This window comes from Lynx canadensis, chromosome B1 (assembly GCF_007474595.2).
Source record: "Lynx canadensis isolate LIC74 chromosome B1, mLynCan4.pri.v2, whole genome shotgun sequence".
NCBI lineage: Eukaryota > Metazoa > Chordata > Mammalia > Carnivora > Felidae > Lynx > Lynx canadensis.
Genome location: NC_044306.2, coordinates 47405201 through 47422646, shown reverse-complemented (window position 1 = coordinate 47422646; position 17446 = coordinate 47405201).

Genomic DNA, 17446 nt, shown 5'->3' with positions numbered 1-17446 from the left:
TAACTCCTATAGTGTGCTTGATTCATAGTGACATTTAGTAAATCCATTTTCTTCTCTACAGGAACATTCAAGATCAGATAATCTGAGCAACTTGTTCAAGGTCACAAAAGTGATGGATCTAAGATCTGAAGTTCTTCTGAATGATTTTGAAACCCACACATTTTTCTGCCATTCCTAACTTCCGTTCTTAAAGACTAACTACTCTGTGTTGTGTGCTCACCAGAAAATTTCCAAACATGGGAAAGGCAAGAAGCACCCATGGGTCAGTTTATTGAAATTCAGAAAGAGTAAGCCCTTTGGTTTTCTGGTACTCAGTTATCAGACTGAAGCTGGATGAGGAAGTTGGAGAGAAAATCTTGAATCACTTCGTCTGTGCACTACAGGGCAATGCTTTGGGGCATAGTGTAGAACTGTCATAGCGTAGAACTGTCTGGAGACATAATGGAAAAACTAACACTGAGTCAAGAGGGAAAAGTCCCCATAGGTTACAGCTCAGTGCAGTTGTAGCTTCAGAAACGCTGAGTGACTCATTATTTGTCAGAAAATAGTGAGACAAATGAATTGTTGCCACCTTTATTTTCAAAATTGCTTCCAGTTTTGGAAGGATTTTATTTGTTTTTTAAGTCAGGGAGAAGTTGTTTTCATTATACTTGTCTCGCAAATTACCTAGAAAACTATTAAGTATATGTGACATGACATAAAATGACAAAGTCACTTCTTTTTCCCTGAACTTTTATCACAGGGACAGTCAGCACTGGCTAAGGCAAATGAGAGAAGGATTTTTAAAATATATTCGTCATGAGTTTATCAATAACATGTATTCATCGCTGTGGCCATACTAATTTGGCATAAATTAACTAGATTGTAAATCACCTAGGAATTGTGTTCTAGTTTTGGGAACAGACATTCATCAATAAAAATTCTGAACAAGCATGAATGCCCAGAACATGACACAGGAAGTCAGAGAATGGTGATAACTAACAATAAGACTTAATCTAGTCTTCAAATAGTGAGTAACATTAGATATATAGTGGTTAAAAAAAGAGAACAAAATAAGACTCATTATCAGGAAAGGATAAACTGAAAAACAGAATGGGAATGGTATGATGGCGTATTGAGAGAAAAGCGTTTTTGTTGGAGAACTATGGCAAATGATTTTTGACAGGTAGGTTGGGTATAGATTTTCAAGGCTGAATTGAAGAATCTGGACTTCAAAAAATGGAGAACTATCAAAATATGAAAGAGATCAATAGCCAGGTGAAGTCTATTGTTTTACAAAATTGATGGGTTTCCATATGCAGAATTACTTGAAAAGTACAAGAGTCACAGAAAAGAGATTGAATGCAGGGAAATTGTAGACGATATTACTAAAATTTTCCAGCATGAGATGCTAAAAGGCAGAAGCTGGGTGGGAAATACAGGAATTCATATTTTTAAAAGATAAGGCAGGACTTGATGACCATACAACTTACATGAGTGTGTGAAGAAGGGTAGAAGCATTCACCAGGTAGATACTGTGTAGATATAATGTGGTGTTCTCCATGTACTTCAAAAGAAAAAGAGATTGAGAGAGAGAAAGAGATTTTAATGCAATAAATTTGAATATTCGTGGAAGATATTGACTATCTGTGGATGTAAACCAAGAGACTAAAACTGTGCATCCTGTGTGTTTTGGGATTTTTTTTTATCATTTATTCATTTTTCGAGAGACAGAGCACAAGAAAGGGTGGGACAGGAAGAGAGGGAGACACAGAATAAGAAGCAGGCTCCAGTTTCTTAGCTGTCAGCACAGAGCCTGATGTAGGGCTCAAACTCATGAACTGTGAGATTATGACCTGAGCTGAAGTTGGATACTTAACTGAGCCACCCAGGTGCCCCAGGATATCCAACTCTTTAAAACATTATCTACCTCCCTTTATTCTGGATCCAAGCTCACCAGTCAAATTTCTGATATTCAAATTTCAAATATATAGATATAGATATATAGAGATATAGATATATCTGCCAAAATATACCTGCTGAAAATCATGAATACTATAATCTTTAGAAAGTACTATCCCTATTGTAGGAGATAAGGGCAAGCCACCCCAAAATGTGCCATTTGACATATTATTTCTAATTGAAGCTACTTAAGAAACAGCCACTGCATAATACCCTGATCTACCTTTTCCTCCAGAAAGCAGGAAATAAATCTCCTGTACAAAAGATCCCTTTCCTATACCAGGAGGTAAAAACATATCTTTGTCGCAACAGAGGGTGAATTCAGAGTCAAGAGGGCTGTATAAACAAACCTTGTGTTTATACTAATTTACTAATATCCCAAATTCTGTTTAGAATTCCTTACTATTTGAAGCTCCTAAACATAAGTTTTCTTTGTCCTGTCAATTCCTCAAAGATTTGTGTTTTTTTGCCTAAAACATATAAAAGCTACATGCCTTGGTCATTTCTTTGGATCTTAATTTTATTATTAGGCCATCCTATGTATGTAATTGTTTTTTTTCTTGTTTTAATCTTTCTCATGCCAATTTAATTCTTAGATCAGCTAGAAGAACCTTGAAGGGTAGAGCAAATTTCTCCTCTGCAGCAATATTATGAACAAATCTTTGGCATTCTTGTTTACACACATGATTCCTGTAAATTGACTAGCTGAATGTGTTTCATGGGGTCCAATTAACTTTGGGACCTGGATGAGGCTGAGGTTCTGAGACCAGCTCTGAACTGTGCCAGATTATCCAGGGTAATGCTTCTTCTTTGGTTCTGTCTTGGTGCTGGTTACACTAACTGTGTCCTTGTGTGGTACCCATTTCATTGTGTTGTACCCTTCTAACTACACACCTCTATGGAAAGGAGGCCATCTCTATACTGGCTAAAATGTAGCTTCTCTGTTTTATTCTTTTTTTTTCTTCTTAATGTTTATTTTTGAGAGAGAGAGAGAGAGAGAGAGCGAGCATCAGCAGGGGAGGGGCAGAGAGAGAGGGAGATACAGAATCTGAAGGAGGCTCCAGGCTGTCAGCACAGAGCCTGATGCAGGGCTCAAACTCACAAACTGTGAGATCATGTCTGGAGCCGAAATTGGAAGCTCAATCAACTGAGTCACCCAGGTGCCCCTCTGTTTTATTCTTGAACGCTTATTTGAGAAGTAAAAATTTTGCATAAATGATACGATTCATAATTTTAGAAGATAAATTGGAGAATATTATCCTGATAAATGCTCACATTTTGATTATGATACAGTAGTCATAAATAGATGTGACTTTTCAAGGAGAAAATCTAAGAGCGTAACTGCAAAAGAATCCTATGGCCTCAGTCCACACACTCTTATGTGACTGGACACTGAACCACCACGTTTTCTTTGTTTTGCAAACTATAAAGCAATTGTAATCAAGTGTGTTTCTGTTGATTTAAGTTTCCCGCATGAAAGGTCCTTGTGTAAGGAAAACAAATATAATAGGAAGCAATTTATGATTATAGAGATGTTCTTAAATGACTTACAGTTTTGTAACTTAATGATGTACAAGTAAACACACTATGGACTTTTATCCATTGTGCATATCATTAATCTATGATATATCCAAGGCCAAACATTTCTTTCTGTTCCTTTTTTTCCCTCTTTTTTTCTCCCTTCCTTTCTTTCTCTCCTTATTTATTTATTTATTTATTTATTTATTTTTAATTTATTTTCTCTATGCTGGAATCTATGATATACTGCTTTATCATTTCTATATGCTGATTACATTTTAAAATAAGAATCAGAAATCCCATATGATCCATGAATGTAGAGAAGATAGAAATGAAAGGGTGTGAATGTGTGTACATATTTGTGAGATTAAAAAGAAAACAGAACACTGTATCTTAGGAAAATAGGCAATATCTCAAAAACCCAAACCCAGATGTAATCAGATTTCAATTCAATCTAACATCTTTTCAAATACTTTGCATCTAATAACAGCAGTAATGGGAGTGCATTACATCAAAATGACATATAGAAAGGGCTCACCCAGCTGGCAGACAGAGGCTCTTAGTGCTTGGGATGGTGTTATTTAATGTGTTTATGACTATTGCTTAAACATGTTTAGAATTTTATAACAGAGATATGAATAGTACTTACTGTATCTCAATATACTCACATCTTCATGAAAGGCATATGGAAAATGAATTCCCTCTGCACACTTTACCCCAAATTACTAGTGTTAATGGATATCCAGGAATTTTATTGGAAAAACAAACACTGGAATTGAAAGCAAAGATGTAGTTGTCAGGAAGAAAGTTTGATTCTCAGATTTATTAGGGATATTTCAAACAAGCTTTTTTTTTTCTTCTTTTTTTTTAATTGCAAGTTGATGACTTCATCATGAACTATGCTTGTAACATGGCATCATTTTTTCCGGGCATCAAAGTGATGTAAACCCTGGATCCCATAAAATGGGTTTTTGTGAGTCCTTTCAAAGTCAAAACCAAGCAGAAGAAATTCACACTCTTTAATTTAGCCAGAAAAACTGAGATGGCACTCAAGTGAAGGGTGAATCCCAGGGAAAGCCATGTGACCACATACTTAATGGCAGAATGCTGAAACATTTTAAAAGTATATTATAAACACAAATAACCCTTGGCTATGTAAATGGGCGTGAGGGTGCTATACCCACAAACTCCTTGGAATATTTCGTGGCTTCTGAATTTAGTAGGTTCCCTGTTTTGCTATAACTCTTTTTATGGCAGCAATTTTCATGTTTTTATAGCATTTTTATGACCCATTGAAAGGCCTCTTGGCACAATGTTTGGCAATGTTTCACCTCAGATGCTGTCACAAAAGAATTCACAATAGTAGGGAGCAGAGATTCATCAAGGAGTCCAACCTACACTTGCCCCAGATCTAATGGATGTCAGCCCCCATGTACCTCCAATTACCCCACAACTAACGTGATTGTACTCAGCCCTCAAAACAATGATGCCTAAGCCTGGACAGAGATCAGGATAGCCTTTCTTGTGAGTAGGTGAGTTCTTAGCATTAAGCCTCTATTTTCAGGCACTCACATGAGAACCAAACTGCTGTGTAAGTCCCAATCCATTTCATTTGTCCCCTTACATAGTTTGAGGGGAGAATTTAGTTTCCTACCAAGACTGGAACCTTGCAGTAAATTGCAGATCAGTTCACTGAGGAAGTGCCCTTCCTGCTCGTTTTTTGCTACCTAGTTCATGCTAGTTTCCAATGCCCCATATTCTAGATTTGGGTCCTATAGTCTTAGAGGATGAATCTAGCTCCTGAAATTATCCACACCTTCCTGAAATTCAGATGTCCAACCCTGTGACTATCTAAACTTTCCAATGATATCTACAACCCAGTAAGATTTGATCCTGATTTCCATCTTCTTATCTTTTAATGTTTATTTTTTTTTTTTTTGAGAGAGGGAGAGAGAGAGGGAGAGAGGGAGAGAGGGAGGGAGGGAGGGATGGAGAGAGAGAGAGAGAGAGAGAGAGAGAGAGAGAGAGAGAGAGAGAGAGAGAAGCAGGGGTGGGGCAGAGAGAGAGAAGGAGACGCAGCACCTGAACCAGGCTCTAGGCTCTGCACTATCAGCACACAGTTCCACACAGGGCTTGAACCCACAAACTGTGAGATTATGACCTAAGCCAAAATAGGACACTTAACTGACTGAGCCACCCAGGAGCCTCTTTCCTACTTCTCTTCTTGACCCTGACCTCTGGCTAACCACACCTGTGCAGGAAAGATAAGATTTATCTGCCTGTCCTTGGACCACTGGCTCTATCTTATGAGACAACTCAGTACCCTCAATCTCAGTGCACCTCAAATACTGTCTCAGAATATATTTACCCAGTCTAGCAGTTCACACAGCTGGAAGAGGAAGGTAGAAACCTATTTTTCAAGACAAGAAGAGAACCACGGAGAACAAAGGTCCAAGATATCCCAAATGATGATTATAAAGCCTACATAAGTAGCAGATCAGATAAGGGAAGCTCAATTTTCCTTTCATCTCTTTTCTTTCTATTTAATTGTTGTTCCTTGAAAGTTAGTTATGAATCTCTTGCTCTTGAGCCTTATGCAGTCTGAATTAATAATATCAACCTGAGAAGCCTACTAAGTCTAGCAAATTTCTGTTAATTTCTGTCCTGAGGACACTGAGGAGATTGTATTGTTTATTTTTCCAGATCCCTCCTTTCTACCCCTAGCACTATGTTTTAGTTATACCAAACCATTTCTAATGTTTTAGTTACATACCAACCTACTTTATATCTGTGCTTTTTAAAGGTAATGTTTTCCATTTCTGGAATTCCCTTTAGCCCCATTCCTGTGTAGGGAGCTACAATTGATTTGCCAAAGCCAACGTTAGATGTTACTTCCTCTCTGAAACATTTTCTATGGTACCTGTCTGTGTTTCTATTGGCCTAGTAAATCATCTTCCCCTCAGAATGTTGTAACAACTTATATTATTTCACAGCGCACAGTGGTGGTGTTGGAGAATGTACAAGTGAACAGGTAGATCACAGTACAGTAAGGTAGATATAAATGGTAGTAATTACAATAGATTATGTTGATTGTAAAAATACAGTACAAGTATAGATGAGGTAATGATTGTTGGGTCAAATTCAAAAAGTGTTGTTAAGTCAATGAGTATTTTTCTGGATAGAGTTTTCATTTGGCTTTCCAAAGGACTCTGACTATACTTTACCTCACTTAAGTTTTTTTGTAGTTGTTGTCTTTAATGAGACAAGGCGTGTGTGTTTTGATTCACCAAACCCATTAGGACTAATACAATGGATAATAAGATCAAAATTCAATCATGCTTCCACAGACTGGATATGTGGATGAAATTTGTGGAATGGGGAATGGGTATTCTCATTATGTTGCTGATGGAATTGTAAATTCACTGATACACTTTTTTTCTTGAAAACTTGGTTTTATATATATATATATATATATATATATATATATATACACATATATACACACATATATATGTATATATATACATATTTATGTATATATATATATATATGTATGTGTGTATATATAATTTATATATATAAATATGCATGATCTTGGAACCAAACATTTCATATATAAGGATGTTTTCAAAGAAATAATCAAATATACTGTTTAATTTTTGTATTTTATATGCATAAATGTCATTTACATTATTTGAAATGGGAAAATGACCACATGTCAGTGACATATATGTGTATATCATATATGTATATATGTATATGTATATATGTATATATGTATATATATGTATGTACATATGTATATATGCGTGTGTATATGTGTATATATGTATATGTATGTATATATGTATATATACATACATGTATATGTATATATACATGTACATGTATATGTATATGTATATATGTACATATGTATATATGTATTTACATGTATAAATGTACATGTATATACACATTTACATATACATGCATACATGTACATATGTACATGTATATACATGTACATATACATGTATACACATATATGTATACATATATACACATGTATACATGTCTATATGTACATGTATATACATGTATATACATGTATACATGCATGTATATATGTGTATATATACATGTATATGTATATGTATATATATGTATATATGTACATGTATATATATGTATATGTGTATATGTATATGTATGTATATGTATATATGTATATATATTATATGTCTATGTCATATATGTATATACATATATATATGTGTGTGTATATATATATGTATATATATATAAAACCTGTATATACTCATATAAAGTATATCAAACTATTTCCAGATGACATGATACTCTATATAGAAAACCCAAAAGACTCCACCAAAAAACTGCTAGAATTTATAAACAAATTCAGTAAGGTCACAGGATACAAAATCAACATTGAGAAATCTGTTGCATTTCTATACACCAATAATGAAGCAAAAGAAAGAGAAATCAAGGAGTCAATACCATTTACAACTGCACCCAAAACAGTAAGATACCTAGGAATAAACCTAACCAAAGAGGTGAAAGACATGTACTCTGAAAACTATAACACATTGATGAAATAAATTGAAGATGACAGAAAAGACATTTCATGATCATGGATTGGAAGAACAAACATGTTAAAATGTCTATACTACCCAAATTAATCTACAGATTTAATGCAATCCCTGTCAAAATACCACCAGCGTTTTTCACAGACCTAGAACAAACATTCCCAAAATTTGTATGGAACCACAAAAATGCCAAATAGCCAAAGCAACCTTGAGAAAGAAAAGCAAAGCTGGAGGTATCACAATTCCAGACTTCAAGTTATATCACAAAGCTGCAGTGATCAAAACAGTGTGGTACCTAGACAAAATAGACACATCGATTAATGGAACAGAATAGAAAACCCAGAAATGGACCCAGAACTATATAGTCAATTAATTGACAAAGCAGGAAAGAATATCCAATGGGAAAAAGACTGTCTCTTCAACGAATGGTTTGGGAAACATGGACAGGAACATGCAAAAGAATGAAACCAGATCATTTCTTATACCATGCACAAAAATAAATTCCAAATGGATTAAAGACCTAAATATGAGGCCTGAAACCATAAAAATCATAGAGGAGAACACAGGCAGTAACCTCTTGGACCTCAGCCATAGCAACTTCTTTCTAGATCTGACTCTGGAAGCAAGGGAAACAAAAGCAAAAATAAACTATTGAGACTTTATCAGAATACAAATCTTCTACACAGCAAAGGAAACAATCAATAGAACTAAAAAGCAACCTACAAAATGGGGAAGATATTTGCAAATGACCTATCTGATGAAGGGTTAATATCCGAAATATATAAAGAACTTGTAACTCAGCACTCAAAAACTAATCCAATTAAAAAATAGGCAGAAGACATGCATAGACATTTTTCCAAAGAAGAAACACAGATGGCCAACAGACAGATGGAAAGATACCCAACATCACTGATTATCAGAGAAATGCAAGTCAAAACTACAATGAGCTATCACCTCACACCTGATAGAATAGCTAAAATCAACAAGGCAAACAACATGTGCTGGTGATGATGTGGAACAATGGGAACTCTCTTGCACTGTTGTTGTGAATGCAAACCAGTGCAACCACTATGGAAAACAGTATGGATATTCCTCAAAAAGTTAAAAATAGAACTACCCTATGATCCAGCAATGGCAATACAAGGTATTTACCCAAAGAATGCAAAAATACTAATTCAAAGGGATACATGCACCCTGATGTTTATAGTAGCATTATCTACAATAGCCAAATTATGGAAACAGACCAAGTGTCAATCAACTGATGAATGGATAAAGAACATGTGATATATATATATATATACACACACACGTACACACATACATACATATATGCAATGGAATATTACTCAGCCATAAAAAAGAATGAAATCTTGCCATTTGCAATGACATGGATGGAGCTTGAGTATTATGCTAAACAAAGTATGTCAGAGAAAGACAAATACCATATGATTTCACTCATATATGAAATTGGAGAAGCAAAATAAATGAGCAAAGAGAAAAAGAGAGAGAGAAACTGAGAAACAGACTCTTAATTACAAACTGGTGATTACCAGAGGGAAGGTGGGGGGGGGGGCGGGAATGGATAAAACAGGTGATGGAGATCAGGGAGTGCATTTGTTCTGATGAGCACCGGGTGTTGTATGGAACTGTTGAATCACTATATTATACCTGAAACTAATATTACACTGTATATTAACTAACTGAGATGTAAATAAAAACGTAAAAAAGAAAGAAATGTAAAAAAATGATGTCAAATGCAGCACACTTTAAAAATCATTTCGTAAACAGTATGTAATTATAAGAGAAATAATGTGCAAAACTGAAAGACAAAAAGCAAAATAGAAGATCATTTGAACAATGTTTCTGTAAAGCCATATCATAATTACATATATTTCTCTGAAGTCATCCCAGATCACTTTGACTGTCAGAGAACTAGTTACAGCTTGATCTCCACTCTTTAGTGGAGTGATTTATGGAACTGCAAAACTATTTCCCCAAATTTCTGCTCATTCCCAAGGGCTCAGGCACTCCTGATGCAGCACCTAAATTTATGGATGATGTCATTTTCAGGCTTCATCACCCCAGGTAAAATGTTCCATCCTTTTATCAGTTTCCATAAAATATCCACTCATACCCAGCAATTTATGAGTTTTTACTGAAATCACCAGAGATAAGGCAGCTGAGTGTATGTGTGTGTGTGGGGGGGGGGTCGGGGGGTGGGGAGTGATACTGTTATAGAGAGGAAATTATACTGTAGTGTACTTGACCTTCCACCACATCTCTTGGCTTCCCCAGTTCCTGCCCTTCACCCCTGCCCTCTCTTCTCATCTCTAGTCCTCACCGCCTCTCTCTTGGTGCCTTGCTGCCCTTTGAAAACCAGGCCCTTCCTAGGGATCAGTTTCTACATCACAGATGAACAAATATAGTTATAGATGGGTTAGCTCTTACAGTAATAATTCATTCCCAACTAATCTCATACATTTGCACAGCTGGAAGACAGCATGGGAGTAAACCAAAACATTAATAGCATTTAATTCATGGTGGTAAATTTAAAAGTGATTTTACTTTTATTATTTAATCTATGATTTCTAAACTTTCAAAAACGGGTAAGTGCTACTTTTTCATTATAAAGAAAAAACTTTAATGGAATTGTTTATCTTATAATGCAGTAAATTCCCCAACATTAAAGACCAGATCATAATTTTGGAAACTATTTTAGAGGTAATGGTAGAGGAGGACCCTCCTAATTATAGAATTTTATGATTCAAGGGTGTCGCTAAAATAATGTAAATGAGAGTACTTTGAAAAGTATGAATCTCTATAAAAATATGCTATTATTTTGATGCTTTGTAGTGCAATGATGAGTACAATTGTTGGTACTAAATAGAATGTAAACTTCTAGAATAAAATGGTACTGAGCTTTCAGGGTAGACATGACATAATGTTCCCAAAATTCATGTTTAAAATATATCCTATCTCTTCACTTTTTCCCTATCCTTGCTTCCTGATTCTCTCTCCTTTTCCTAAGGGGGTGGGGTAATCAAAGTTTCATCCCATTATCATGGTGAATCTAAGAGTTTAAATAAGTATTGTCAGAGGATGTTTTATTTTTACCTAGGACAACAGAGAGATCTAATCCTCTATTGTATCTGCCACTGTTTCTAATCTAATTCTTTAATTGTGTACAGCAGTCAATAAAAACCAGAGAGATTCATGAATAAAAATGGAAGAAAGCAGAGTTTATAGGCAGGAAGATTGGTAAATATATGGAGTTAGAAAAGCAGTCAGCTCTTTTCTGATTGGACCAGAAAAGATTAAAATCAAACAAACACATCCTTGGCTTGTTGGATCTGAAAGTATTAGAAAACCTTTTAAATCATGATGGGTTCTTGTTTTTTTTGTTTGTCTTAATACTTCTCTAAAAAATTGTAAGCAGGGGTTAAGATATAGACAAAAATCAAAGAAAAAAAGTCCTTAAAATAAGAGGTCCCTGTCATCATTTTCAAGGAGTGCCATCCATGAATATAAAACATACTTTCAGTTCCATGAAACCTTAGCATTAAGATTATTGCACATTTTATTGGCCTTTCCTAGGCTCTGAAACTAGAAATTCATCTGCCTCTAACCTTTCCACCCAAGTCGACTTCATACATAAGTAAAGAGCAAGTTGAAATTACAGGGAGCTGTAAAGAAATAGAAGTTCTCCGCTTTCTTCTTTCAAAACCAATATTAAAATATATGAGGTGCAATTGTCAAACTAAAAAAATTGCCAGATGATTCATAAGGAATGAGTGGCCGGCAGGCTAGCCTGACCGCTCCCTTGCATTACCGATTTTAACGGGTCTTTGGGAAGGAAGATGGCTATTTCCCAAGGAAGTCAGACAGCAGTGAAGATGGGTGATAGCGGGCAAAGGGGAGGGAGAAGGGCCAGATGCTGCACATAAACGGAAGATAATGCCACTCAACACAGCATGTTCACATGTTAAATTTTTTAGTAAACAGCTTGTAAATGAAATCCCAAAGGACTCAATTTCCCCTCCTCCGGTTCCTTATCTTTCCCACCTGCCCTCATCTTATCACCTCCCCAAGGAGGAACAGGCACACCTGTGGGGCATACTTTTAACTTGTCAGGGACTTAACTATAGCCCAGGCAGCTACATATTACAGCTAAATGGATTTACACATTTGAGGGAGAGTATCTGCTGCTGTTCAGTGAGCCATGGCATTGATGCCTAATTTGTTGCTTACTTGTCATGGCAGCATTGATTCTTGTAACCAGTAGGTGCAGAGGCAGGGATTCCGGGTGAGCATGTGATCCTGTTTCACCTGATTTGGCCAGCAGGGACTGCTTCTCCCTAAAAAGTCCTGGGTCAGCCTCGTCTTGACTTGATAACAAAATAGTATGGGGGCACCTGGGTGGTTCAGTCGGTTAAGCCTCCGACTTTGACCCAGGTCTTCACCTCACGGTTTATGAATTAGAGCCATTAGTGGGGCTCTGTGCTGACAGCTCAGAGCCTGGAGCCTGCTTTGGATTCTGTGTCTTCCTCTCTCTCTGCCCCTCCCCTGTTCATGCTCTCTCTCTCTCGCTCTTAAAAAATAAACATAAAAAAAAAAAAGAAAAGGGGCGCCTGGGTGGCGCAGTCGGTTAAGCGTCCGACTTCAGCCAGGTCACGATCTCGCGGTCCGGGAGTTCGAGCCCCGCGTCAGGCTCTGGGCTGATGGCTCAGAGCCTGGAGCCTGTTTCCGATTCTGTGTCTCCCTCTCTCTCTGCCCCTCCCCCGTTCATGCTCTGTCTCTCTCTGTCCCCAAAAAAATAAATAAACGTTGAAAAAAAAATTAAAAAAAAAAAGAAAATAGTATGAACTTGGAAAGAAAGCAAAGGGGATACAAAATCTTATTCCTGTGCTTCAGAAATCCCAACACCACTTTTGTGAACACGATGATGAATAGTATCTGAGACTTTCGCTTGCTCATTGCCCTATTTTTGGTACTGCTCATTGACTTATCCATTCATTCATTAAATATTTACTGTGATTGTTTATAAACCTCTAGCAACTGTCCTCCAAAGCCTTGACTCCTATGAACGTGAAAACTGAACTGAACCTATTCATATACATACGTATATCTAGGATTCCTAGGGGACTGGGAAAGGGCTTAGTCTGCTGGAACAGGGCATTGTTGGGGTAAATTGTTGGAGGTTCTGACTGCATGAAGTCCAGACAAACCCAGTGGGAGAGTTAAGGTATATTGTGGCAAATGACCAGTGCCACAACTGGCACCATGGAATAAGAAGAAGTATAGGTAGTAATGGTCCTTTACTCTTAAGGAATTTATTAGTTGAGAAAAATCACTTCAAGGGAAAATTAAGTTGGTATGCATCTTGTTACAGACACACTCACTGGCTATCAATGTGAGGAATGATTTGGGTCTTCAGGAAAGACATGTACGACTGTCTAAATAAGCTGATCAAGCAGCTTTACATAAGAGAGAATACCATGAGTGATTAAAAAATAAAAGGAAGAAAAAAAATGGAAGTCCAAGCCCCCACTGTTCATGGTTTAATAAATAATCTTAGTACAGAGGGGACAGAGCCCTTCTTTATTCCAGCATGGTGATTGTGGAAGTGAGATTAAGTAGGAGAAAGATATGATCCATGGAGCAATGCCAAAAAACCCCCAAATCATCTTAAAGATCAACTGAGAGTAACAGACCCTACTGTGGGTGGCAGCAGTGGGATTGCAGGAGTGGAAACCACCATGCAGAGGATGCTTCTGAATAGATCATCACTGACCACAGTAACACATGTTTCTCAACCCTAGATATAGAGTAGAATCATCTAAGGAGCTTTTCAAAAAATGCTGATATCTGAGCCCTAGCCTCAGGGATTCAGATTCAATTGGCCTGGCATGAAACCCTATCACTAGTGATTAGAATCATCTGGAGTTATAATGGGCAACCAGGGTTAGGAACCACTACTATAAAGAAAAGAGGGAACTGGATAGGCTGGTTCAAGCAACTAAGCCAATGAACTAAAGACTAAGGCTAGGATAACTCACACCCCTCACTTGAAGCCCCTCCTCCATACCCCAGTGGCCTGAGAAATGTAATTTATCATAAAAGATCAAGGAGATAAATATAATGTGTCTCTAGCCAGCATACTGACTAAAATCAAATCATGATTTGTCCTATAATCCAAAATAAGTCTTGGGAGATATATACATATATATATCTCATATATATGTATATATATGTGTGTGTGTATATGTATGTATGTGTATATGTGTGTATATGTATGTATATATGTATATGTATGTATATGTATATGTGTATATATGTATGTATATATGTGTGTGTATATGTATATGTATATATACAAATACATATATGTATTCAACACACATTCAGAAATAGTGATATAATAGTAATGAATGTATATAATCAATGAAATGGCATTGATACATTCTTAGTAAATTGATCAAGATATTACCTATTTCTTTGAAATAGTTAAAATACTCTTGTGATCAAGAAGGATTTCAAGAGAATTTTTAAAAGCATGTGAGAGTCAGTGAATAGGGAAAGGGAGAACATTCCAGACACAAGGCACAGATGTCTGGCAACATGGGTTTGAATGATTAAAGGGCATATTTAATAGGTCTTTTTAAATTTCCTCCTCTTTTGGAAATAGCCTCTTTTCCAGGCTGATTTTTTTCACTGTTTATTTAGAACCTGTGTATCTCTTAAGAAGGTGACTCCTCAGTAGTGTGGTAAACATGAAAACCATGAAAAGGTATATCACAGAATGGCTCAGTAGGATTAAACTAATGCTTTTTGATATTTTTTACATTAATTTATTTTCTAATTGTCAAGAATTGAAAGTTATTGGTCATCCTCTGCACATGCAGGATCACCCTAAGAGTAATTGAAATTGTGTCTCTTTTCTGCCATTTGACCTTCAAAGATATTTAAAGGAATTTCTGAAAGATGATTGGAAATTCATTCAGAATCAAGCTGAGGGTGGGCAATGACACAATAAAGAGAACCTGGCAATATCTAGGACTTTAATGTTTGTCTGATTGTTGTGCCAACGCTTTATGCTCACAATGTCCATGTGAGGTTTACATGAGTCGTAGTGTCCCTATTTCAGAGTGTGAGAAACTAAAGAGAAGAACATCTAAGTGACTCTCCTGAAGACGTACAATGCATGTTTCAAGAGTGAAACATGAATATGTTGGCTTTCATGTGAATGTCAATGTTGGGTTTACATGATTTTCGGTCACAGGATAATCCATCAAGACAGCTGTCTAGAATGAGGCCTATTCCCCAGTTTTACTGCTTACCCCACTGTGTGGCTTGACTGCATCATTGAACTTCCAGGCCATCATTGCCAACATGGAGATAGTACTTACCTTATAACATCGTTGTGGAGTTTCAGTGGGATGAATATGCAAAGTGATGACTATAATAAGCACTTAATAAATGGAATGTATTATTGATCTTAATAAATGTATTTTTATTTTTGGTAAGATCCAATTTATGTCCAAATAGATTCCTGGGTTAGAGCCAAAAGCCTTTAAAAGGTGGTGATAGGATAAGCTTTGTTAAGGTGAGCACCATGTTTTTTGTTGTGAATTAGTGAATACATTATAACACACTACAGGGGACAGTTCTTTCAGCTCTCACATAAACTTAGTTGGAAGCTGGAATATGACAGCAAGGGGGAAATGGACTTCCTGCCACCTCCTGCAAATAGAAAGGATGGCAGCTGTACTAGGAACTAGAAGCTTCTGGAGAGGGGTAGAATCAGACCGGTTAGTGCTAGAAAACTTCTTAAAGATTCTTCTAGTACAAACTTTTTTTTTTTTTTTGGTAACTGATGAAAACTCTGAACCTGAGCTAAAAGATGTACCTAAAATCCCACTGCTATTTCATGGTATAGACAGAACTAGAACCCAGAGCTCAAGATCCCCCATCGTTCTTTCAACTAAATCATTCTTCCAAATCATTCTTGTTACAATCTCGTCTATTCAGTTGCTCTTTTTTATAATTTTTTAAAATGTTTTTACTTACTTTTGAGTGAGAGAGAGATAGCATGAGCAGGGGAGGGGCAGAGAGAGAGGGAGACACAGAATCTGAAGCAGGCTCCAGGCTCTGAGCTGTCAGCACAGAGCCCAGTGCAGGGCTCCAACCCAGGAACTGTGAGATCATGACCTGAGCCAAAGTCTGACACTTAACTGACTGAGCCACCCAGGCACCCCTCTTCAGTCTCTTTCTAAGTGTAGCATTTCCAAGTTAAGTTATTCACAGTCTTGCAGCTTTATATGTCGTACCCTTCCAAATGTTGCATATTACATCTATCCTATGAAAACTTAGGGCCTCTCAGTGAGGATCAGTTTATCACCATGAATGAGTCTGAGATGACAAAGTCAAACCAGTCCCACTGGGAGAAAAATGTGAAATGGAGAGACCATGAGAGTCCTCGGCATGCAGCTTCCAGTCCATCTTTTCACCACAATTTTTGATGAAATCCTGTCATACATTTTCACATATGACAAGACTTCGGAGAATAACTAATGCAGACATACTTGAGATGTTTCAGTATGTCCATTCATTCTCCAACACCAATAATATAAACGATGGTAATTTTGATTTAATGTGAAAATTAGAGGTGGGAGATATGGGACCACAAATCAAGTATCATTTATTTAGAACATGAAGACAAATATAAAACATTTTGATATTAATTGATAGTTTACACATTAATTTTCTGAATCCTATATTATCTGTTCCTCAATTTCTGCAAGGGAGGTAGTGCTTTCTCCATCAGAGAGGTTCAGTGATTTACTGAAACTTACACAGCCCCACATTAGGAATCTAGCACCTACACTGTTGTTTGATTCCCAGCATGGTTTTCTTCCTAACACTGCACTACCTAATTGCCCCCAAATTACTTGGAACCCTTTGTCTTCTGGACTGAAAAAGAAATAAACTTAAATATGCATAGGGCTTTGAGATTTTAGGATAGGATTTTCCTGCAGCACTTTGAACATAACCTGTATAGACAGAATGCAAAGAGGAAACCACATTGGAAAAAGAATCTTAAAAGGTCAACTGGATTGAGAGGGCAGTCAAGGGAAGCCATCTCAATTTTAGTGTGTTCTTGATATATGGATCTAAACACAATCTGAAAAGACTAACCTAATATCTTTCTGACCCAGAGTTGACCCAGACTCAATCCTAACTTGCAAAAGAAGGAAAGCTGAAGTTGAAGGTTGGAGGCCATCAATCTTGTAGCGTATCATAGATGGAAAATATCAGCAAACTATCTAAGAAAAGAATTACTGATCAAAAGTGAAGGAAAGAAATAAGGCACAGGAATATTTTAGATGAACATAAAAAAGGAG